Here is a 26,104-nt window from a genome sequence, read left to right as displayed (position 1 = left end):
TTTGGATGACTTACCATTTGGGAAAAAAAAGTTACATTCCCTAACTTACCAAATGCCAGGTGGATTAAATATGTAGAAAAGGAATTCATAAAAGTAGCAGAAGAAAATATAGGTAAATATTAAAAAAAAAAACCAAAAGTATAAAATGTGCTTTTTTTTAAAAAAAAAGAGTCAGAAACCATAAAAAGATGTCATTTTATTAAAATTTAACATTGCTACATCTAAACAACACCATAAAAAATCAAAAGGCACATAACAAACTGGGAAAACATTTGTGAAATACCTAATAGGATGTTGAAATATTTCAACTTCAGCAATCAAGGCAACATGTGCCAATTACCTGGGTTCTAAATGTTTTATTAAGGGAGTTTCTGAAAACCAGTTTTGCAACACTTAGCCACTCATCTACTTTGAGAGGATCAAAGGGTTGGAGTTGAAGAGGCTAGAAGTTGGAGTTGAAAGAATTTCTTTAGAAAGAATTGTTGATGTACTGTGGGTAACAACCATGTACTTAGTCCTCTCAAGCCTAGAGAGAGATACTTTAAGACTTCTCAAGGAGCTTGGTATGTGCTTGGAGCTTGGTATGCGCTTCCTGGAGTGTGTAGGACAGGATGGACTGGTACTGACTCAACTCAACCCTAAATAAAAGGAAGCCCAAAAGGGAGAGACAGGCTGAAGCAAATGTGCAAGCAAACCAGAGAAATATGGGAAATAACTCCTCTCTTCCAAAGAGCAGGTCGGGTTTTTCCATAACAAAAAGAGCAGGTTTGGGTTTTTCCGTAACATCTTACGGGAAAACCCGAATGAACTTTTTGGCTAACCCAATATATGATCTGGGGAACAGATACAAAATCCACAGTGTGATTATCATCTAGCGGTTATTTTAAAAGGGATCCAGGAGGCAACATCAGGGCATCAGCTGTGGATAATTCAAACCAAATCTCCCACTGAAGACAACTGAAAAATCTAAGTAAAACGCATTTTTTAAAAGTCATTGAAAGTGCTAAAAAGCTAAACAAACGGTGAGAAACTACCTGCTAAAATCCTGGAAAAGTTATAACCCAGTGTGGTGAGTCTAGCGTTTGAAACTCTGTCTTCCCTAAGGCCTATGCCTAACCAGCAAAGGCAGCTGAGAGGCCAAGCAGTGATTTTCTCAGTCTCTTGGAGACAGAGGGAATCATAAGAAAGAACCCAGCCCTGCAAGCACCAGGACAGGACAAGTTCCCAAGGCAACCACTCATGGGTTTAATCTGAATTCTAAGAGTAAGGGTGACTGTAAGTAAACCAGTCTTGGGACTTGGACTTTTCCAGGTGGCCAAGAAAATCTCAAGCACTAAAATTGGATAAAGTTGATACTGTGTTAGTAGTGAGCCCAGAGGCCAAGCAGAATCAAATAAAGTAACTGGCCTCAAATTTTCCCACAGATAACTTTACAAAAACAATATTCCACATATACTTAAAGAAAACAAACCTTATAAGGACATAAGATAACATGAATAAAACCCTGTTCAAATAAGAGACAACAGAAAGTGACTCTAAGAGCTACGTATTATCAGACACAGGCTATGAAAGAAGTACGGTCACTATATTCCAGAAAATAAAATCTTAGAATGAATCCAGAAACTCTAAAAGTGATATAGCAGATTTGATAAAGAAACAAATTCTAGAACTGAAAGATAAGAAGAAAAAATATTAAGAACTCAACGGACAGGGTGAGGGGGTGAGTGAAATGGAGGGGATTGAGAAGTATGAACCTCCAGTTATAAAATAAATAAGCCACAGGCTTATTTATAAAATAAACATACAGCATAAGGAATGTGGTCAATAATATTGTAATAACTTTATATGGGGACAGATGGTTACTAGAGTTATCATGGGGATTGGTTCATAATCTGTGCAAATCACTATGTAGTACATCTGAAACTAACATAGTATTGTAGGTCAATTATATCTAAATTTTAAAAAAAAGAACTCAATGATCGGATCATGTACCATGATGTGCTTTAGTTTAATATTCAAATGAAGAATTGGTTTAATATTCTAAAATCAATGTAATTCATCATATCAACAAAATAAAGGGGAAAATTGTGTCATTTCACTAGAATCATAAAAAACATTTGATAAAATGCAATATCAATTTATGATAAAACCCTCAATAAACTAGGAGTGTAAGACCTCCTCAATCTAATAAATGTCATTTATTAAAAACCAATAACCAACATCATACTTAATGGTAAAATATTAAGCTATTTCCCCCTAAGATTGGGAAAAAGGCAAGAATGAACACTCTCACCATTTCTATTCAATGCTGTCCTGAAGGTCCTACCCATTGCATCAAAGATAAAAGGCAAAAATATTGAAAAGGAAGATGTAAAACTGTCTCTACATTCAGGTAACATCATTATTTATAACCTCGAAATCTAAAAACAAATATTATATATATATAAAAGTGAACTTAGAAAGGTAGCAGGATACAATGTCACTATAAAAAAAATGTATATATTTTTTACTAACAGCAAATGTTAGAAAAATAAAATTTACAAAACAATTTCATTTACGGTAGCATCAAAACTCATAAAATATTTAGGAATAAATTTAACAAAAGATATGCAAACCGCTACAATAAAATGTCTAAAACATAGCTGAGAAATATTATTTTAAGAAGTGAAATAAATGGAGAAATAGACCATGTTCATGAGTTGGAAGATAGTACAGTATTAGCATTAGGATAAACACAGAGATTAATGAAACAGAATAGAAAGTATAGAAATAGATCCACATTTAACGTGGTCAGTTGACTTTTGATAAAGATAATGAGGCTGTATACAGGGGAAAGGGCAGTCTTTTCTACAAATGGTGTTGGAAGAACCGGATATCATTATGGAAATAAAATGAACATCACTCAAAAATTAACTCAAAATGAATAAACAACCTAAATGTAAAAGCTAAACTGATAGGGACTTCCCTGGTGGCGCAGTGGTTAAGAATCCACCTGCCAATGCAGGGGACATGGGTTTGAGCCCTGGTCTGGGAAAATCCCACATGCTGCAGAGCAACTAAGCCCGTGCACCACAACTACTGAGCCTGCACTCCAGAGCCTACGAGCCACAACTACCGAAGCCCGTGTGCGTAGAGCCCGTGCTCCGCAATAAGAGAAGCCACCGCAACGGGAAGCTGGCGCACCACAACGAAGAGTAGCCCCTGCTCACTGCAACTAGAGAAAGCCCGTGCTCAGCAACGAAGACCCAAGGCAGCCAAAAATAAATAAATAAATAATTTAAAAATTTAAAAAGTTAAACCGATAAAAATTCTATAAAAAAAACATAGGAGATATATTTTGTGACCTAGTGGTAGGCCATGATTGTTTTTTAGATAGGATATAAAAAGCACATGCTGGGCCTCCCTGGTGGCGCAAGTGGTTGAGAGTCCGCCTGCCGATGCAGGGGATACGGGTTCGTGCCCCGGTCTAGGAGGATCCCATATGCCGCGGAGCGGCTGGGCCCGTGAGCCATGGCCGCTGAGCCTGCGCGTCCGGAGCCTGTGCTCCGCAACGGGGGAGGCCACAACAGTGAGAGGCCCGCATACCGCAAAAAAAAAAAAAAAAAAGCACATGCTACAGAAAAAAAATTAAGATGTACTTTATCAAAATGAAAAAAGCTTTGCTGCCTGAAGACATGATTAAGAAAACAAAAAGACAAGCCACAAAGTGGGAGAAAGTACTTGTAATACATGTATCTGATAAAGGACTTATATCCAGAATATATAAAGAACCCTTACATTTTAATAAGAAAAACAACGCAAAGAAAAAAACGGGGGTAAACTATTTGAACAATTTATAAAAGAAGATATACAAAAGGCCAATAAGCATGTAAAAAGCTGCTCAATATCACTAGTCATCAGGGAATTGCATATTAAATACACAATGAGGTACCACTACACACACATCAGAATGATCAAAAATAAAAAGATTGATGACACCAAGTGTAGAACAACCAGAAGTCTTATACATGATGGTGGAAACGTAAAATCATACAACTCTTTCAAAAACTGTTTGGCTGTTTTAAAAAAAAAAGTTAACATTTTTATATGTAGCATATGACCCAGCATTCGCTAGGCATTTACCCAAGATAAATGAAAACATGTCCACATAAAGGCTTGTGCATGAATGTTCATTGCAGCATTATTTGCCATTGCCAAAAATTCAAAATGTCCATCAACAAGTGAATGGGTCAACAATATGTGGTACCTCCATATCATGGAATATGACTCAGCAATGAAAAGGAATGAATAACTACTATTTGCAACATGGATGAATCGCAAAATCATCATGCAGAGTTCAAGAAGCTGGACAAAAAAGAGCACATACTGTATGGGTCTATTTTTATAGAATGTTAATTTATCCATAGTAACAAAATGTTGCCTGAGACCAGGGGTGCAGGGCTGGGTAGAATGCGAGGGTACACAAAGAAATTTTGGAAGGAAACAGAAGTGTTCTATATCTTGATTGTGATGGTGGTTTCATGAGTGTAACCATTAAAACTCATCAAATTATGTATATATACACAATTTTGTGTTTGTGTAGAAAAAGCATTCTTACATACTCTGTGTACCTGGTCAAGCAGTTAACAGCTCCCTGTACAATAAGCAATACATTGCAAATCCTTGAATGCTGCAGTTTTGAACTGAATTCCTCATTATTTTTTCAATTCTTCCTATGAGAAAGCATACATATACTAGACAAAAATCAAGGCATTAGAAGATTTTCAATATGGAAATAGTTTACTTTAAACGGACATTTTTTTAAAATGAATTTTATCAGCAGGGTTTTTCTTCCTACTGTTAGCTAGCTTGACTTTGATTAAATCATTGTTATTATCCAATTTGTTACAGCACTCCAAAGCATTCATTATCTGTGGTTGAATTATAATCATTTAAAAAAGTGGTCAGGGCATTTGAACCACATGTGAAATGTTAAACTTACGGAAAACAGCCTCACTTTGTTTTTAAAGCAAACTGTTAAAGAAATTAAAACTGTTCATCTTCTAAGAAACGCAAACTCTCCATTCTTAAAATGGACTGTTAGGGACTTCCCTGGTGGTGCAGTGGTTAAGAATCCGCCTGCCAATGCAGGGGACACGGGTTCGAGCCCTGGTCCGGGAAGATCTCACATGCCACAGAGCAACTAAGTCCATGTGCTGCAATGAGCCTGCCAGCCACAGCTACTTAGCCCGTGAGCCACAACTACTGAGCCCACGTGCCACAACCACTGAGCCCATGTGCCACAACCACTGAAGCCTGCAAGCCTAGAGCCTGTGCTCCGCAACAAGAGAAGCCACAGCAATGAGAAGGCTGCACACCACAAGAGTAGCCCCCACTCGCCACAACTAGAGAAAGCCCGCGCGCAGCAACGAAGACCCAATGCAGCCTAAAATAAATAAATAAATAAATATTTTTTAAAAAATGACTTAGTAATTAGACAGCAGGGATTTCATCTTTGGGGAGGCAGCCCTCTGGAAGGAATTCAGGGGCCACTTGTCAATAATTAGCTTTCCTCCATTTTTCAGAATCACCTGGAGGGTTTGTGAAGCCTTATATTGCTGGGCCCCACCCCAGAGTTTCCCATTCAGTTCTGGGGTGCGGTCTGAGGAGTATTAGTGTTTCCAGCAAGTCCCCAGGTAAGGCTGATTGATATTGCTGGTTTCTGGACCACACTTTGAGAACAGGGGTTGTCACAGAGGAAGAAGAGGGATTCTACAATTTATTGATGATGAGTACAAGTTGGACACAAGTAAATGGGGAAGGAATGATATCCTCGTCAATGTAAGCTGCTCACTAATCACTCAAGGAGGGTTTAGGGAGGAACCAGAGTGTTTTCATGAAGTCTTTGGTAGCATTTGAGCTGCACCATGTATGGGACAGTAGAGAAAGGAGAAAAGTGTAGGTCAGGTGAAGGAGATATCAGGGGCAAAGGCTCAGCAAAGGCCTTGGAAAATAGAGAAAGTTGTCAGGGAACAATGAGGAATCTGATCAAATGGAAAGCAGCGGGGAGATGAGATTGGAGGGTGGCGCCAACTTAGGGGGACGCTCTCCTCCGTGGCCAAGGAGGGCGCACTGCTCTCCAGAGTTAGAAGTTCTGTGTTCTGCGTGGTGCAGCAGGCCATGGCTTTAATGGGTTCTTTTTCCCCCCAGCACTAGCCCTCTGCCCAGGCAAATCCTCTAACAAGGTCCCTCCTCACCATCCTTTATTCCACCATTCAAACCCCATTCTCATTTCAAAGACCCCTGGTGGTGCAGTGGTTGAGAGTCTGCCTGCCGATGCAGGGGACACGGGTTTGTGCCCCGGTCCGGGAGGATCCCTCGTGCCGCGGAGTGGCTGGGCCCGTGAGCCATGGTCGCTGAGCCTGTGCATCCGGAGCCTGTGCTCTGAGACGGGAGAGGCCACAACAGTGAGAGACCCGCATACCGCAAAAAAAAAAAAAGAAAAAAGATCAGCTCAAGCCCTACGTCATCCTGTGTTCCTTCTTAAAGACCCAAATTCACATGGAATTGCCCCAGCTCTGATCAACACTTGGCTAGACACGGTCCTTTTCTTTGATTTATATGTATTTCTCATCTGTGCAGCCAATCAGAAAATTCCCTCAAGGGACTTCCCTGGTGGTCCAGTGGTTAAGAATCTGGCTTCCAATGCAGGGGATGCGGGTTTGATCCCTGGTCAGGGAACTAAGATCCCACATGCCGCAGGACAACTAAGCCCGTGCGCCACAACTACTGAGCAACTACTGAGCCCGCACTCTAGAGTCCGTGCGCCACAACTAGAGAGAAGCCTGAGTGTCGCAACTAGAGAAGCCTGGGCACCACAACGAAAGATCCCACATCCCCCAACGAAGATTCCCCATGCCGCAACTAAGACCCAACACAGCCAAATAAATAAATAAATATTTTTAAAAAAGAAAAAAATAAAATTCCCTCAAGACAAGAACCATCACCACACAACACCCAGTTCAACACCAGGTACATAATAAGATTTTTAAAATAAAAACCTCACTACTTGATTGGCAGATTGCTAATATAATTATCAAAAACAGTTGTTTTATTGTTTTCTTTATGACAGCAGTACTCAAAGTGTAGTTCCTGGAGCAGCAGCATCAACATCTCCTGGAAATGTTGCTAGAAAAGCCCAGTCTCAGGCCCCACCCAGACCTACACAAATCACAAACTGGGGGAGGGCAGTCATCTGTGTTTTGACAAGGCTTCCAGGTGAGGTGGACCCATGATCAAGTTTAAATACCACTGCTTTTTACAAGCCTGAAACCCCAAACAAATTCAGGCAGCTTATAAGGGCTTGTAGACAGTACAGTGTATAATTTTAAATTATAAAAATATTTTATATAGGAACAAAAAAATGATGTAAAGAGAAGACAAGGATAGGAAAACTTACCAGAGCCAGGAATATGCTTGGTCAACAAAATAATGTGAAAAATTAACAGAAACCTCAATTAAAGAGTCAAGAGACCAGAAGGGGGAGCTCTCACACCTTGCCGGAATAGCAGTGCCCAACAAAAAGAAGAAAGACTCCTCTCCTGGCAAGGACTCAGCCAATGAAAAGCCATGGACTCTTTGTTTACTACAGCCCTCCCAGCCTCCTTTTCCCGCAGTCCCCTTCCCTTGCTGTGTGAGAACTTACACACGGCTCACCTTGATTGCTGACCCTGGATTGCCAGTCTCTGCTGATCCCAAATAAACTCATCTTTGCTGGAGAAATACCTGGCGGTCTGTTTGTTTTGGGTCAACAATAAATACCCCCAAAGTACTTTATACATGTTAAGAGAACTAAGGCAGCACAATTACACAATTAAGTGTCATGAGACGAAAGAATAGAATCACTTAGGAGAAGTACAACTATCTCGGGTAGTGAGACCTACCCACAGGTGCCACAGGGAGAGGCTGTGTAATGTAGAGCGTGATGTTCTCAACAAGCTTCCAGAAAGCACAATGAGTCTCCAAGGGCTGTTTCTCAATTGAAACTGAAAATGGCCACAGGCCAGATGAAATTCCACTGAGGGGACACTGCAAAGCAGGGAGACTAGCAGCTCTTGAAGGTCTGAACTTAAACCAGGGAGAGACTGCAGGGTGCCTAGAACAGATGAACCGGAGGCCTCAGCCGCTTTCCCTCCATGGGACTCCTGACCTATGCACAGCCACGTGGCCCCAAAGCTCAGGGGCTGTCTTATTTATTCCTGACTTTTTCCCCTCTCAGTTTAGTGAATGTGAAGCTAGGGTGTAGTGTAAATTAGAGGGGCTGCCTTAGCAACCGTTTGCAGAGTAAAGGTCTCCTGAAAGAATCCTTCTCTCACTCCACACAAGAGTTATTCTCTTTGTTTCCACTCTCCTCCAAACATTTGTCCCAGTGTTGAAACGCATGATGCCTAAAATCTTAATCTTAAAATGATCTTTAATTAAGGTTAGCCACAAGTAATTAAGAGGTTTGCTTTTCTTACTTGCTCCACTAGAAGAAAATTTAAAGTTGAGGACTCGGTATATACACTTGAGATGGCATTAACAAGTATGTATTAAATGTGAAACATAAAGGAAGCCCTGTCAGGGGCTTGCGGTTAATTTCTAATACGTTTCTATGGCCACATAATTTATATAAACACCCGGGAGAATAGGCAAATAGAACAAAATTTTATTTTTGTTTTATCTGATATTGTTTAGTTTTTAAATTTTGTTTTTCAAGAAAGCTTAAACATTATAAAAAGTACTAATTAAGCCCCCAATCTCACAATTAGGAGCAAAAAGGATCCACAAAATTCTCCCTCCATACAAATTACCCTGGAAAAAGAGGAATTGGGTAGTCTAATGTTTTAGGCAGAAGCCAGTAAACTTTTTTCTGTAAAAGTTTTAAAGAAACTTTGAATAGTAAATATGGCTTTGTAGGCCATATGGTCTTTGTCAGAGTACTCAACTCTGCCACTGTAACAAGAAAGCAGCCACAGGCATGTCAACAAATGGGCATGGCTGCATTCCAAAAATTTTTTTTATTTATAAAAATAGGTGGCTTCCAAATTTGGCCCCTCTGGCCAAAGTTTACAACCTCTGGTTTTGGAATCCTTTGATCTTTCTGCTGCCTAGGGGAAAGGTTACCACAAACACCCAGGGGTAAGTTATCCAAAAAAGCCAAGTGACCCAAATTAGGAAACTCCTTCACTAAACCCCCAGTGCCTTGTTTAAAACTCAGCCCTGCCTTTGAAATAACAGAGCTAGGCTGCTGGGATTTGTTCTCAATATATTATTGGGCACTGTTTCTCTAATGACGGAATGAAGCCACGATAATAGTTAGGGAAGCCACTGCATTTTCCCTGTCCATCAGGCCAGAAACCTCAGCTGCTGTGGATACCAATCCCCCACCAATCACCAGCTACCCCACCCCCTTGATTCTAGTGGCAGAGAGTTTGGGCATGCATCCCCTCCTCTCCGTGCCCACTATTGGCATCCTGACACCTTCTTCTGCCTGAGATGCACTGCAGACTTCAATTTATTGGGTTTTCTTCCTATCTATAGAGTTTTCTCTGTCTGATTCATGTTTCTCATTGCTTCCAGATTGATCTTTCTGAAACTGTCACTCCCTGATCAAACCTTCAAATGTTTCCTGTTATCTAGAGGATAAAATATAAGCTTAGTATATAACATTTAAGGGACTCCCTCCACAGCTTGACCCCAGCCTCCTTCTCCACAATATTCTCGACTCCACTTTCCACAAGCTGTGTGCTCACTCTTCTCGTCTACAGCAAGTACAGCTAATTACCTCTCCAATATCCATGTTCCTCTTCTTCCTAACAGAAGCCCTGTAACATTGGGTAAGACTATGTACCCACATAAAAAGACCTGAGTTTCCTTCTCTATCTAATAAGAAGAGGTGACCAATGAGATGTAAAATGTCACTGAAGCAGTTTCAAGAAAAGAAATCTTTAAATGGGGTTTATGCAGATGATAGTTGCCTTTCTACCCTTCCCTACTTTTTCTTTTTCTTTCTAGAACTCTGATACAATGGTTGGAGCTCCAGCAGCCATCTTGTGGCCATCAAGTAACCTTGAAGATAGAAGCCATGACCTAAGGATAGCAGGACAAAAATAGAGAAGGAAACTGGCTCAGTGATATCACTGAACTATTAAATCAGTCCTGGGCAACTTATCTATAGGTTACATGTTATATGAGAAAAAAATAAAACCCTTTCTAGTTTAAGCCACTGTTACTTCATGTCTCTGAAACCAGTAGCCAAAAGTAATTCCTGATGCAATGACTCTTTGCTTTAATCTTGCTATTCACCCTCTTCAGAATGACCTTCTTCGCTCTACCTTCCATTTCTCCACCTTTCAAAATACTACTCTTTCTTCAATATTTGGAACAAATGCTGACAAATGCTATCTCCTCCTGGATTACTCCTTTCTTCCACAGCTACCCAATACTTTGCTTTTCATCTGCGTAATAGCACTACTGGAGTTCAACAATAGGCCTTGCCGTCTACTAGCCATGAGAATGCAGGCACATTATTTAACCTCTCCAAGACTAACTTCCTTCATCTGCAAGATGGGGATGGAGAAAGTTCTGAGTCATATTATTGCTGAAAGAAATCAATGAGATAAAGTACATGAAACAACATAATGCCTGACACATAGAAAGTACTCAGTAAATGATTGCAATTATCGTTATTATTGCCATTATTGTTGCGTCTCAGTTAACTGGCTATAGATCTGTCTCCCTAGCACAAAAATACTTTTAAGGTGGAGCCAATGTCTCACTCTCCTCTTTATCACCACAGCACCTATTTTATAGATTGAATGAATGGATGAACAAATTAATAAATGACAGTATTGTACAGACCAGCCAACATGACAATGGCCAGGAAGGTGTAATGCACTTCCCAAAGGACTTCCCTTACATAACAGAAAAACTATAAAGCAAACCTGATGAAGTCAAACAGACATTTTCTTCCCAATTATGGCCCATTCATTTGAAATACTGCTTTGTCTGCTTACCGAGGCTTTCATCACTTGCAAGCCGGTGGAAGTGGTGACACACTTGTGCAACCCGAGCAAGCTCCTGGTGTGACAGAAGGGAAAATACACAAATCCACATTTCCTCAGGCAGTAGTAGCCACTGTGGGAAATCAGTATCTCTTTTGTGCTCCTGGAATGGAACAGGAGACAATGGGTAACTAAAAGGTTAGCACAGAGAGGAAAGGTCATACATCTTCAAAACAAAAGAAATTAAATGCATGGCATTCGCACACAGCACATATACTGCACGGAGACTAAGTATCTCTTCTCTTTTCTTTCCTTCTACCTATCTCAGCCTAGCTCATCGATGCACAACACAGAGCCCAGATCCCCAAATTTGGAAACCAAAATGGAAACCATCAATAGAGAAACCCAACAGAAGACTTATTTATTTATTTGGCCTTGCCACATGTGGGATCTTAGTTCCCCGACCAGGGATCAAACCTGCGCCCCCTGCAGTGGAAGCGTGGAGTCTTAACCACTGGAGTGCCAGGGAAATCCCCAGACTTCTTAACCCCTCTAGGTTCACTGCCATGCAGGGTCTCATCGGCATTGGCTAACCACAGCGCAGGGTATTCTATCTGGTCTCTGGCATGGAGCTGTCTACAAATATCACTGGTGGCTGGCAGGGAGGAGCCCTGGCCACGGTTCTGTGGTTCCCTGTTTGACTGCAACCCCACAGCTATGGCCCAGTCCACATCAGGGGGTGTAGCCTCAGCTGCTGGTGCTGGAAAGGAACCTTGAACTGATGAAAGGGTCTGTCACCAGCCTTCCATCCTCTTCCATGGAAGACTCCAGTTTCTTGAGAAACTGTGTTACTATTGAGGTTGGATAAAAATCTAACTCCCAGGTGACATTTTATTAGGAAGGTTTCAGACTTCCTCACCTTGGAGATCTCTCATAATATCCCACAAGACTGGGTCTCCATCTGGAACATCTATTCCCAAACTATGTATTCTCTGGAAAGTTGTAATCCCAATTTCAACCCAGTACCCTTCTGGCTTTCAGCCTAACTCTAAGAATGATCATATTTCATGTCTTCTGGTTGCTCACTCTATAACCTAATAAATTCCATGGATAAGGCAGACATGGTAAGTTTGTACTCTTGTCTCAATTCTTGAATAAATCTGAGACACTCACCTCCAATCTAGAATCCTATGTCAATGTAGCAAAAATGTAACACGTCTCTTCTACAGCCTGTCCTTGTGTGTCTCATTCAAATAAACATCAATTTAACCATCAAAAATACTTTAAGCAGCAATTCAAATATTTACTGGAGTCTTTCTAAAAATATCAAAGGAGACCCAATTCCCATAAAATGTCTTCAACTCCTGCTTTCCTGTTTATTTCTCTTTCAAACTTCTCACACTCTGGATTGCCCCCGGGACTGTATTTCTTTCTCTAAGCTCCCCCAAAACTGTCCTCCCCATCCAGTTCACTCCAACCCCCCTGCCTTTATGAATTCATTATCTCCTCTTTTTATTAGTTTTATTCCTTCTGGTATAAAATCTTAGTGGCCTATTTGGCTTCCTCCAATTCTGCAGCACTTTTCCCACAATATTCTAATCATCGACACAAATTTCTAGGATTCAAGAAGCCAGAGAGGCTGTAAATAGTCCTGTACTTACAGTTTGTTGTCCCTGCTACATGAAGTATTTGCATCTGAACTATATGAACAATATAAGCCCCATGGGAAACATGCTCTTTAAACAGTGTGAAAAATACACTGTGTTATTACCCTCTCAGCCTTTCATCTAACTTAGGATTATGGATTTCACAATACTCAATATTTTTATTCTGTGAAGCTGCACTTTTTATCTTGGTGCTTAATGATAGCAACTTTGCATATTAGAGGAACAATGTGCCAAAATAAGAGAGCAGGAACACCTGGAGAAGGCATGGCTGTTTGCCAAGATTCCCACCTGCATTAAATCATTTGTTAATACACATAATTACCCATGATCCACTTTAAAGGCATTTCCACTCCAAATGCCACAACTCTGCTAAAGCAGTGATTGTTGGGAAAAACTCTGAAATCCTCACCTGGCTTTAGGAAAAACCATAATTCAGGGACTCATCAGCTTCTCCCATCCACCAAATTCCATGCCCATCTGATCACCAAATGACCTTCTTACTCAAGCAAGGTTTTTCCCACTTGGAAACATTTGGATTCTTCAAAATTTAAAAAACACTGAGACTAGCAGGTTGATTATTCACACAGTGCATGGCCTGGGTACCTCATTTTCTTTCTCCACATCTGAGGCACATTCTTGCCAAGGAATTTTTCAACAGATTCTAGAAGAAGAAAAGAAATATGGCTCATGAGACACATCAGAGGAAACCAAACAGCAACACATCCCTCTAGTGTAATGAACAAATACCCCCGCAGCCTCAAGGAGGCTGCAAGTAACCACACTTAATTCAGAGAAAGGACAGCCTAGCCTGGAAGCTGTGACAAGTCTGTGGGTTTTGAACTTTCAATCACCAGGAAACCCAGCTCACTAACAAAGGCTCCAGAAAAGATGATCGCCCTTCTGCACACAGAGGGCACCTTAGTTTGATTATATTGTTCTATTACAGAGTGATGAACTGGCAGGCACCAATTATAATTCCCTGCAGAAATAGCACCTTCCACCTCACAGCTATCCCTTTATTACTTGACAGACTGAAAATGAAAGAATATCAGGTGATGCAAACAGGAAAGCCACCAGGTGGATTCACTCATTTCATCTGAACAATTTTAAGGCACAGCTTGGTCACAGTTTTTAGCCCTCGTTCTTTAAACACTTGGAATCTATGGGGAAAAAACCACATGTGGTCTGTGATTATATCAGGCCAGTACACACGGTCCCTTGGAGAAAACACAAGCCCATGATGTTTAAAAGCCTTAAGCTTGGGGACTTCCCTGGTGGTCCAGTGGCTAAGACTCCGTGCCCCCAATGCAGGGGGCCTGGGTTCAATCCCTGGTTAGGGAACTAGATCCCATATGCCACAACTAAGGGTTTGAGTGCCGCAAATAAAGATCCCGCATGCCACAACTAAGACCCGATGCAGCCAAATAAATACATAAATAAAAATTTTAAAAGCCTTAAGGGCTTCCCTGGTGGCACAGTGGTTGAGAGTCCGCCTGCCGATGCAGGGGACACGGGTTCGTGCCCCGGTCTGGGAAGATCCCACATGCCGCGGAGCGGCTGGGCCCGTGAGCCATGGCCGCTGAGCCTGCGCGTCCGGAGGCTGTGCTCCGCAACGGGAGAGGCCACAACAGTGAGAGGCCCGCATACCGCAAAAAAAAAAAAAAAAAAAAAGCCTTAAGCTTGATCATTGTTTTCCTCTGAAGATTTGCTGACTTCAAAGGATCAAACTCCTGCCCCCTCCTCCCACCTCCCTCACCCTTACCCCTGACAAAAAATGTTTTGTTTTGCAATGACTTGGATTAAAACATTATTTAGGGATTTTAACATTAGGGAAAGTTGGATGACTGCTATGTGAACTCTCTGTGCTATCTTTGCAACTTTTTGGTAAATGTAAAATTATTCCAAAATAAAAAGTTAAAAAAAAATCGTTAGATAATGACAACAGTGATAAAGACTGTATCAGGAGCAAGTAAAACAAATAGCTCCAGGTTAACTGAAGCAATGAAGAGTGCAGTTTAATCACAGAGAAAGAGAAAAATGGGAGCATCATGCTGAAATGCAAACTGTTTTATTCCTCTTTCTTATAAAGATGCCTGTACTGTGGAAAAAACCATAAGAAGGTGCACTGGACAATGTACCTAGAATTCTAGTGAGGAACGGGTTATAAGCTCCAGAAGTTAAATGAATACATCCACCCCTATGCTAGGCCTTTTTGAGGTTTCAGGTACAGAATAAGGAATGCGTTTGTTGTGCAGAGCTGCTGGTGTTCTCTGCTTCTGTGATCCAAGTGCAGCAGGAGTAATAGACAATGCCAGAAAGTGGGATAGAAAAGAACCACAAAAACCATGTGCTTGTCCATCACACTGTGCTCCCACGCTCCTGGTGGACTGCTCTGGTCCCAGACCCCTGCCCTGCCTGCCCTAATATACCTCAACCAGCGTCACACTCAACAGACAGACCTGAAGGAGGGCAATACAGAAACCATCCCTGTTGTGAAAGATGAGAGAGAACAAAGAGGGGGTTTACTCTCCTGTTTAAGATATAACTACCTACAATTTATGCAAGATCAGAGAAAAGAAAATTTAAGAACTGAGGACACTCAACGTATAGAATATCTTTTCTCCACCCTCACTAGGATGAGTGGAATTTTATACACAAGATTAGTATGCTGGTAATTCTAAGCATTTCAATGAGCTCTAGAGAGAGAATCCATTCCTGGGCTAGGCGAAATTCAAACCCTCCTGCATTATTTGGATTGAATGAAACCACACTGAACACAGAGCTTGCAATGTAGGCGGTACCCAATAAATGGTAGCTTCCTCCCTCCATATGGTCTCATACCTATGGAGTTATATATTAAAATTTTAAATAAATGTTTTTTTACGGTAGTGAATGTGACATCTGAGACAAGGAGAATCATATATGTCTAAAAAAAATAAAGATAGACAGTGTAAATTAGGCAGTAAATAGCTGAAGACCCACCAGCAGTGTTGAAGGGATACAGCATTTGCATAAACAGATGAAACAAGTATACTGAAGCCTGATGCCATAAAAGGCATTTTATATTTAAGGCCTGTTGAGTCCACATCCAACAAAGCTCCTCCAAGAATCAAGGAGGGTCAGCCACTGAAGCTCTTGGCTGCATGGGCTCAGGTGGGCTGTAAGTGGAAGTACTTACTAATTTTGCATCACTTTAAAAAAAAAACTTTTATTTTAGAATAGTTTTAAACACACAGAAAAGCTGCAGAGGTAATACAGAGTTCCTGTATACCCTTCACTCTATTTTGCCTGTTAACATCTTACATTACCATGGTATATTTGTTACTACTAAGAAACCAACATGGGCAAATTACTATTAAACAAACTCCACAGTTTATTCATATTTTAATAATAGTTTTTCCACTAACATCCTTCTTCTCTTCTAGGATCCCATCCAGGGTAACTCATTACATTTAGTCATCATGGCTCCTTAGGCTCTTCTTACCTGTGATAGTTTCTCAGACTTTCCTTGTTTCTTAAGACCATGATGGTTTTGAGGAGTACTGGTCAGGTATTTTGTAGAATGTTCCGTGATTTGGGATCGTCTGATGTTTTTCTCCTGGTGAGACTAGGTTTATGGGTTTGGGGGAAGAAGACTACAGAGGCGTAGCGCTCTTCTTATACATCATGGGCCACATTCTAGCTACATGACTTACCACTGATGATGCTGACCTTGACCACCTGGCCAAGGTAGTGCTGGCCAGGTTCCTCCACTGTAAGGTTACTTTTTTCCCCACTTCCACACTCTAATAAGTCACTAAGTATAGCCCATACTGTAATAGTCAGGGGAGGCTTAAGCTCCACCACCTTATTATATAAAGTAATAATAAATAAATTACTTGGAATCCTTGAGTAAGAAAGATTCATCTCTTCTCCCTCACTTACTTTCTTATTCATTCATTCAGTTATATATCAGCATGGACTCATGGATATTTTATACTTTCAGTTATAATCCAATATCAGGTTATTTATTTATTTATTTATTTTTATTTATTTTTTTTACTGTACGCGGGCCTCTCACTGCTGTGGCCTCTCCCGTTGCGGAGCACAGGCTCCGGACACACAGGCTCCGCGGCCATGGCTCGCGGGCCCAGCCGCTCCGCGGCATGTGGGATCCTCCGGGATCGGGGCACGAACCCGTGTCCCCTGCATCGGCAGGCGGACTCTCAACCACTGCGCCACCAGGGAAGCCCCAGGTTATTTATTTTATTGCTTAAATTATTCCAGTTTTGGTCAGCTCTTCCAGGATGGCTCCTGCATCCCTTTGACCTGCCCCATTCCTTTTGCTTTTTGAGCAATTCCTTCATTTCTGATACTACAAGGTAGTCTCGGTTCATCTTGTATACTCCCTGTACCAGCCCTAGAATCAGCCATTTCTCCAAGGAGAACAGCTTCCTTTAATGAGCAAATGGTACTAGAAAGCAAGATCTGTGCACTGGGGGTTTTGCCATAGGTTTTTGCACTTTGAGATCATGCTGCAACTGACAGGCTCGGCCCTCCTCTGGAGGCCTGCTCTAGGGCACGTGTTCAGTCCACCAGCATCTTCTTACTGAATTATGGTTGTTGTGTGTCAGGGGGCTTCATGCTTTTTCTGTGGTGGGGCTTCAGTTTGAGTAATTTTCCTGCCCTCTCTCTCACTGATCACTCACCCCAGGGAAGGTATAGTGAATTGTCTGCTCGGCAGTTTTGAAAGAGAGAACTAAGTCAGCTTAACCCCCTCAGGGTTCTCTCTCTCCAATGTGCCCGACAGAAGAGCAGGGGCAGCGGTCAGCCGTCTGACCCTGTCAGGAGGCCCTGGGGTTGTCTAGTAAGCTGACGACTGGGTGGAAAGTCGGACTCCCTTAGGGGCACAGGATGAGGAGGCCCACTGCGGCCACACTGCTAAGCCATGTCAGTCAGTCAACCATTCATGCATTTTTTGGTTCCTTAGTTAACAAACACTTATTTATCTCCTACACATGCCAGGCTCTGTTCTAGGCACTGGTGATACAGCAGTGGGAAAACAAATCAAAAAGAGAATTCCTGCCTGCATGGAGCAAACATACTTGCAGGGGAATAAAGACAACAAGCAAAAATCAATGTGTAGGGCTTCCCTGGTGGCGCAGTGATTGAAAATCTGCCTGCTAATGCAGGCGACACGGGTTCGAGCCCTGGTCTGGGAAGATCCCACATGCCACGGAGAAACTAGGCCCGTGAGCCACAACTACTGAGCCTCCGCGTCTGGAGCCTGTGCTCCACAACAAGAGAGGCCCCGATAGTGAGAGGCCCGCACACCGCGATGAAGAGTGGCCCCCGCTTGCCACAACTAGAGAAAGCCCTCACACAGAAACGAAGACCCAACACAGCAAAAATAAATAAATTAATTAATAAACTCCTACCCCCAACATCTTAAAAAAAAAATCAATGTGTAAAGGCCAGGGGGCTGTCAGTGCTCTAAAGAGGCAGGGCCGGTGGCTAGAGAGTTAGCGAAGAGGGAAGGGAATAAGTACAGGAGCGGAGGAACGAGACCGCGTGAGAGGGGAGGTCAGCAGATGGCTTTGAGCAGAGGAAGAAAGTTTTTTCCTTTCTCGAGGGCTCACTCTGACTGCCCTGTTTAAAATAATCTGTTGATGGGAGTCATGGGTGTGGGAAGGCAAAGGGCCAAAGCAGGAGGACCAGCCAGGCCGGGGATGATAGCGGCCTGGGCCAGGTGGTGGCAGTAGGTGTGGCTCAGGGAAGAGCAAAGGAGCCAGGGATTCCTCTAAGGTGCTCGGTCTGCACAACTGCCAGGTGGCGTCAGACTTGACTGAGATGGGAAGGCTGTAGGAGGGGCAGGTGGGGTGGAGAGGATCAGGTGTTGACTGGGGACATGTTAAATTAGTGATGGTAAGCCCCCCTCAGAACTACCTTAGAAAGAGCAAAGATAAATGGGGAGTGTCTTTTCCATTCGATTGAGTGACTCTGCACCGGGGTTGGGGGAGTGGTGAGTTGGCACGTAGGCCTCGGGCCTGCATGTCTAGAATGATGTATGACATTAACAAGGAAGAAGAGTTATGGCTTCTGTGCGTCCACGTGAGCCCGCATGCCTCTGGATAGCATGAAGATACTGTGCCTACTGCACGTCATGCTTTGTATCTTTCTATAAAGCCCCCTAAATGTAATATGAGATTAAAACCTATCATGTCTTGTGCGTCTGAGGCCAACTTGAACCCATAACCTCAGCCGTGCTGAAGCATAATAAAGTTGATATTTTAATCTCTCTGACTCCTGTCTCCCCATAATTGGGAAGGGAAGAAGTGTTAATTATTGCCTCCCTGAATCTCTGACATCCTGGTAGGAGTTTCCTTCAGGTGGTGATGTGTGCAAGTCAGTCTTTATAGTAATTCAGAGGGTGGGAAGCTGATGGTAGACATGAAAATCCAACCCTGTCTGATCACGTAAGTCTTTACACGGCTCGTGGATTGATGAAAATTCTCTAGTGCTGCTCCTTTAATGAAGAATGGACAGTCCCTACACAGGAAGGGCAAGCTGGTCTTCTGTGATGTGTGGCACAAAATGGACCCACTCTATCTCTGAAGGGCGGTGCACTACTGAGGGGCAGAGCCGTGACTGGTCACAAGAGTAGCTTTCCGCCTTCAAGAAGCATGTCCTATGTGACCACATAAATGCAGCCCACGGGAACCACAGAAAAACCAACGTGGAGAGTGGTCCTTGCTGAGGTTCTGATGGGCATATTGATCCATCTTCACACAGAGCTGCTGGGATTGAGCCTGATACTTCCTCCTTGAGTGGTGTCAAGAGGAAGAGGAGAGCACAGTTAAGAAGTGATGCTGGGGACTTCCCTGGTGGCACAGTGGTTAAGAATCCACCTGCCCCGCATAGCACAGGGATATCAGCTCCGTGCTTTGTGTCCACCTAGAGGGGTGCGATGCGTAGGGTGGGAGGGAGACGCAAGAGGGAAGAGATATGGGGATATATGTATACACATAGCTGATTCACTTCGTTATACAGCAGAAACTAACACACGATTATAAAGCAATTATACTCCAATAAAGATGTTAAAGAAAAAAAAAAAGAATCCACCTGCCAATGCAGGGGACACGGGTTCAAGCCCTGGTCCAGAAAGATCCCACATGTCGCAGAGCAACTAAGGCCTTGCACCACAACTACTGAACCTGCGCTCTAGAGCCCACGAGCCACAAGTACTGAGCCCACGCGCCTAGAGCCCGTGCTCCGCAACACGAGAAGCCACCGCAATGAGAAGCCCGTGCACCACAACAAAGAGTAACCCCCACTCGCCGCAACTAGAGAAAGCCTGTGCGTAGCAACAGAGACTCAACGCAGCCAAAAATAAATAAATAAATAAATAAATGAATGAAAAAGAAGTGATGCTGGTGGCATTCAGTGATGATTCTCTAATAAGGAACTTTTGGAGGAAAGTTGTAAAAATTATTCTTGAGGGCTTCCCTGGTGGCGCAGTGGTTGACAGTCCACCTACCGATGCAGGGGACGTGGGTTTGTGCCCCGGTCCGGGAGAATCCCACGTGCCGTGGAGCGGCTGGGCCCGTGGGCCATGGCCGCCGGGCTTGCGCGTCCGGAGCCTGTGCTCCGCAACGGGAGAGGCCACAACAGTGGGGGGCCCGCGTACCACAGGAAAAAAAAATTATTCTTGCGATTACAGAGCTTATGAATGCTTCTCTCTCTCTATTAAATGGCCCAGTGGGATCTATGGACAACTGTGAAATAACAATTATTGCTAACACGTAGCACATAATATTTTGAAAACTGAGGCACAGAGAGGCTAAATAACTTGCCCAAGGTCACACAGCTCATAGGTGGGACAGCTAGAATTCCAGCCCAGGCCTACTGGTTCCAGAGTTCTGGCTTTTAACTCTTGGATATACTACTTTTAGTTACTACTACTTTTTATTTTTATTATTGTTATTTTTTCAATTAATTAATTTATTTATTTTGGGCTGCATTGGGTCTTCATTGATGCATGCAGGCTTTCTCTAGTTGCAGCGAGCGGGGGCTACTCTTTGTTGCAGTGTGCCGGCTTCTCATTGCGGTGGCTTCTCTTTTAATTACTTCTTTTTTAATTACTACTTCTCTTGTAATTACTACTACTTTTAATTTATACTACTTTCAATTACTCAGTTGGCTCTGCATTGACATAACCGATACACAGTCAAGATGTGCTTTTAGATTCCAATGGACAGGTGATTAATTCAAACACAAACAGACTGGCCTGCCTGTGGAAAAGAAAACATTGGAAGCTAAATAGAAAAAGAAAAAAGCTGTTTTCAAATTATGGTTTGCAATTACTTGAGAGCATAGTGGAGAACTGGTGGTGTCAGTATATGCAGATAAACAGATGTTTGCTTAATAAGTCCCTACCTCACTCCTTGTTGAATGCCAAGATTTTTCTAAGACCTCAGTACTTCATTGTTTCAATACTGTTTCTTGCAATCCCCTGAAATCTTCCAAGAAATTAAGCCTTGCCCCCCGACCCCCAACCCCAGACTGCAGTCTGCACATGCCACCTACAGGCATAACAAGACTCTGGTTTTCTCCAAGGTAGCCACCAGGATTGCTTAACTATCATCCGTAAAAACCCTGGCAGGCGGAGCAGAAGTCAAGGCAAAGGCAAGGGGCATGGTTAATACAAAAACTTGCGACACTGAGAGGGACAACAGGGGAGATATAAAGTAAAATGGCAACCGAACGAGAGAAAAGAAAACATAAGTGTTAACAAATTAAGGGCTGGGAAAACTAGGAGAGTGTATCAGTTACACGTTGGAAACAGAGGTTGGCTTTTACCTAAAACCAAACCACATGCCCTCTGATAAACGATTAGAACCCAGAAGAGACTCTTCTAGGAAGATAAACCAGGACACACAACACAGGCTTTAAGAAATACATATTCTACAGCAAACTTTCTCCCCCCCAAATCCAACATTGTTCTGTTTCTGGTGCTTAAAACAAACAAACAAAAAACCCCTGCAATTTCATCTCAGGCAAGCCTGTGATGGAAGGAGCTGGTAAGTAATCATCTAGTTTTACAGGCGGGAATGCCTGTGTTTTCATGTGGAACCTTCGGGATTTCCTAAGCCAGAACCTAAGCCAAAGAACAGTCCTCTGGACATGGGGAACTTTCTCCCAGCCTCTGCACTTTGCTATTACTCACATACTTGCTCTCTCCTCTCGGGCATGCGCTTGTTGTCTGGCCAAAGAATAACACACCTACAATCAAACTTTCACTTGCCATTTTGTCACTTAGAAAAAAAATTCTACCTTCCCCTTGATCCCTAGGATGTCATGATCGATGCTCCAGTAGGCAGTGTGGTTATGTGGGAAAAGTGTAGGGTCGGGACTCAGGCAAACAATGCTGAGTCTAAATCCCAGCTCCACCACAAGCGATCAGTGTGTCTTAACCTGTTTCCTCATCAAAAAAAAAAAAAAAAAAAAAAAAGAGGGGAAACAAGTGAAACTTACACTCCATCCCTATCTCATGCTTCAGGAATAAATAGGGATAAAATATCTTAGGAGCCTGGCCCAGAAAAGGTAATTATAAATCTGTTATGTCTCCTTCTTTTAATTTATATGATAAACGCAAAAAAACTCTGAAGCACTTATTCTCTTTGCTCTTTATTCATTCACCAAACTTTCCTGGGAGCAAACATTCCTGAACACAATGAAATTGATGTGGTTGTCTCTGTTCCCATGGAACTACAGTTGGAGGGGGTCGGGAAAGGGGGAGATGAAACAGCTGTTAAATGAGTGAATGAATTTGCTTGAATTAATGAGTTTTAAATCAACTATACTCCAATAAAAACTTTTTTAAAATTAATGAGGGGTGAGGCTTGAATAAAAGTTCCATTATGTCAAAAGAAAATGAAGCTAAGTTCAGGTACTGAGCTTGGAAGCCAGACCCTGCGTGGTTTAATTCTGGACTCCACCACTGGGCAAGTTTCAGAAGTTTTCTGTTCTCCCGTTTCTTCTTCTGTAAAGTTGAGATAATAATAGTTCCCCACTGGGTTACTGAGAAAAGTAAAAGCAACACCCCTCCCTAGAGCTCCCCATTTCTCCCCAGCATTTATTCCACACATCAACAGGATTCCTGAGGTGCCTAGGTTTCCACTTAGCCTCTGGCCATCCTGAACAGCCAAACTGCCCCAAGGAAGCACCCTAACTCATTGGTTCTCCTGGATGACAAAAAAGAAAAGCCGACTGGCCCCCCGGGGTAAGACCATGCTACTTATGCCACCTTTTGAAAGTATGCCCAGGCCCAAGGGTTGACAACCAGAAAACCCAGCCCTTCCAGAAGCTGTGGCCCTCTCCTAAAGGAAGTTGATTAGAATAAGCTGGGGCTCCTTGATTAGAATAACAGGCGGAGATCACCTTCCTCCCCACGGATACACCAGAAATACAGCTACACGTGGAACAACTCCTACAGAACACCTACTGAACGCTGGCAGAAAACCCCAGACCTCCCAAAAGGCAAGAAACTCCCCACATACCTGGGTAGGGCAAAGCGGAGAGATCCCCGCACAGAGGATCGGTGCCGAGCGGCACTCACCAGCCCGAGAGGCTTGTCTGCTCGCCCGCGAGGGCGGGCGGCGCTGGAAGCTGAGGCTCGGGCTTCGGTCAGAGCGCAGGGAGAGGACTGGGGCTGGCGGCGAGAACTCAGCCTGAAGGGGGCTAATGTGCCACAGCTAGCCGGCAGGGAGTCCGGGAAAACTCTGGAGCTGCCGAAGAGGCAAGAGACTTTTTCTTCCCTCTTGGTTTCCTGGTGCGCGAGGAGAGGGGATTAAGAGCGCTGCTTAAAGGGGCTCCACAGACGGGCGCGAGTCACGACTGAAAGCGCGGAGCCCAGTGACGGGCGTGGGACGCTGGGGCTGCTGCTGCCGCCGCCAGGGGGCCTGTGTGCGAGCGCAGGTCACTGTCCACACCGCCCTTCCGGGAGCCTGTGCAGCCCGCCACTGCCGGGGTCCCGGGATCCAGGGGCGGCTTCCCTGGGAGAACGCACGGCGCGCCTCGGGCTGGTGCAACGTCACGCCGAACTCTGCCGCTGCAGGCTCGCCCCTCACTCCGTACCCCTCCCTCCCGCCCGGCCTGAGTGAGCCAGAGTCTCCGAAGAGGCTGCTCCTTTAACCCTGTCCTGTCTGAGCAAAGAACAGACGCCCTCCGGCGACCTACACGCAGAGGCGGGGCCAAATCCAAAGCTGAGACCCAGGAGCTGTGAGAACAAAGAAGAGAAAGGGAAACCTCTCCCAGCAGCCTCAGAAGCAGCGGATTAAAGCTCCACAATCAACTTGATGTACCCTGCATCTGTGGAATACATGAATAGACAACAAATCATCCCAAATTGAGGAGCCAGGAGTCAGTGCTGTGCCTCTGAGGTGGGAGAGCCAACTTCAGGACACTGGTCCACAAGAGACCTCCCAGCTCCACATAATATCAAACGGCAAAAATCTTCCAGAGATCTCCATCTCAACACCAGCACCCAGCTTCAGTCAACGACCAGCAAGGTACAGTGCTGGACACCCTATGCCAAACAACTAGCAAGACAGGAACACAACGCCACCCATTAGCAGAGAGGTGGCCTAAAATCATAAAAAGTCCGCAGACACCCCAAAACACACCACCAGACGTGGACCTGCCCACCAGAAAGACAAGATCCAGCCTCATCCACCAGAACACAGGCACTAGTCCCCTCCACCAAGAAGCCTACACAACCCACTAAACCAACCTTAGCCACTGGGGACAGACACCAAAAACAACGGGAACTACGAACCTGCAGCCTGCAAAAAGGAGACCCCAAACACAGTAACACAAGCAAAATGAGAAGACAGAAAAACACACAGCAGGAGAAGGAGCAAGATAAAAACCCACCAGACCTAACAAATGAAGAGGTAATAGGCAGTCTACCTGAAAAAGAATTCAGAATAATGATGGTAAAGATGATCCAAGATTCTATTTCCCAGATCCAAAATCTTGGAAATAGAATAGACAAAATGCAAGAAACAGTTAACAAGGACCTAGAAGAACTAAAGATGAATCAAGCATCGATTAAAAACACAATAAATGAAATAAAAAATACTCTAGATGGGATCAATAGCAGAATAACTGAGGCAGAAGAACGGATAAGTGAGGTAGAAGATAAAATAGTGGAAATAACTGCTGCAGAGCAAAATAAAGAAAAAAGAATGAAAAGAACAGAGGACAGTCTCAGAGACCTCTGGGACAACATTAAACGCACCAACATTCGAATTATAGGGGTTCCAGAAGAAGAAGAGAAAAAGAAAGGGACTGAGAAAATATTTGAAGAGATTATAGTTGAAAACTTCCCTAATATGGGAAAGGAAATAGTTAATCAAGTCCAGGAGGCACAGAGAGTCCCATACAGAATAAATCCAAGGAGAAATACGCCAAGACACATATTAATCAAACTGTCAAAAATTAAACACAAAGAAATCATATTAAAAGCAGCAAGGCAAAAACAACAAATAACACACAAGGGAATCCCCATCAGGATAACAGCTGATCTCTCAGCAGAAACTCTACAAGCCAGAAGGGAGTGGCAGGACATAATTAAACTGATGAAAGAGAAAAACCTGCAACCAAGATTACTCTACCCAGCAAGGATCTCATTCAGATTTCATGGAGAAATTAAAACCTTTACAGACAAGCAAAAGCTGAGAGAGTTCAGCACCACCAAACCAGCTTTACAACAAATGCTAAAGGAACTTCTCTAGGCAAGAAACACAACAGAAGGAAAAGACCTACAATAACGAACCCAAAACAATTAAGAAAATGGGAATAGGAACATACATATCAATAATTACCTTAAATGTAAATGGACTAAATGCTCCCACCAAAAGACACAGAGTGCCTGAATGGATACAAAAACAAGACCCATATATATGCTGTCTACAAGAGACCCACTTCAGACCTAGAGACACATACAGACTGAAAGTAAGGGGATGGAAAAAGATATTCCATGCAAATGGAAACCAAAAGAAAGCTGGAGTAGCAATTCTCATATCAGACAAAATAGACTTTAAAATAAAGACTACTAGAAGAGACAAAGAAGGACACTACATAATGATCAAGGGATCGATCCAAGAAGAAGATATAACAATTGTAAATATTTATGCACCCAACAAAGGAGCACCTCAATACATAAGGCAAATACTAACAGCCATAAAAGGAGAAAATGACAGTAACACAATCATAGTAGGGGACTTTAACACCCCACTTTCACCAATGGACAGATCATCCAAAATGAAAATAAATAAGGAAACACAAGCTTTAAATGATACATTAAACAAGATGGACTTAATTGATATTTATAGGACATTCCATCCAAAAACAACAGAATACACATTTTTC

Source organism: Mesoplodon densirostris, chromosome 6 (assembly GCF_025265405.1).
Source record: "Mesoplodon densirostris isolate mMesDen1 chromosome 6, mMesDen1 primary haplotype, whole genome shotgun sequence".
NCBI lineage: Eukaryota > Metazoa > Chordata > Mammalia > Artiodactyla > Ziphiidae > Mesoplodon > Mesoplodon densirostris.
Note: the sequence above shows the minus strand (reverse complement) of the source record.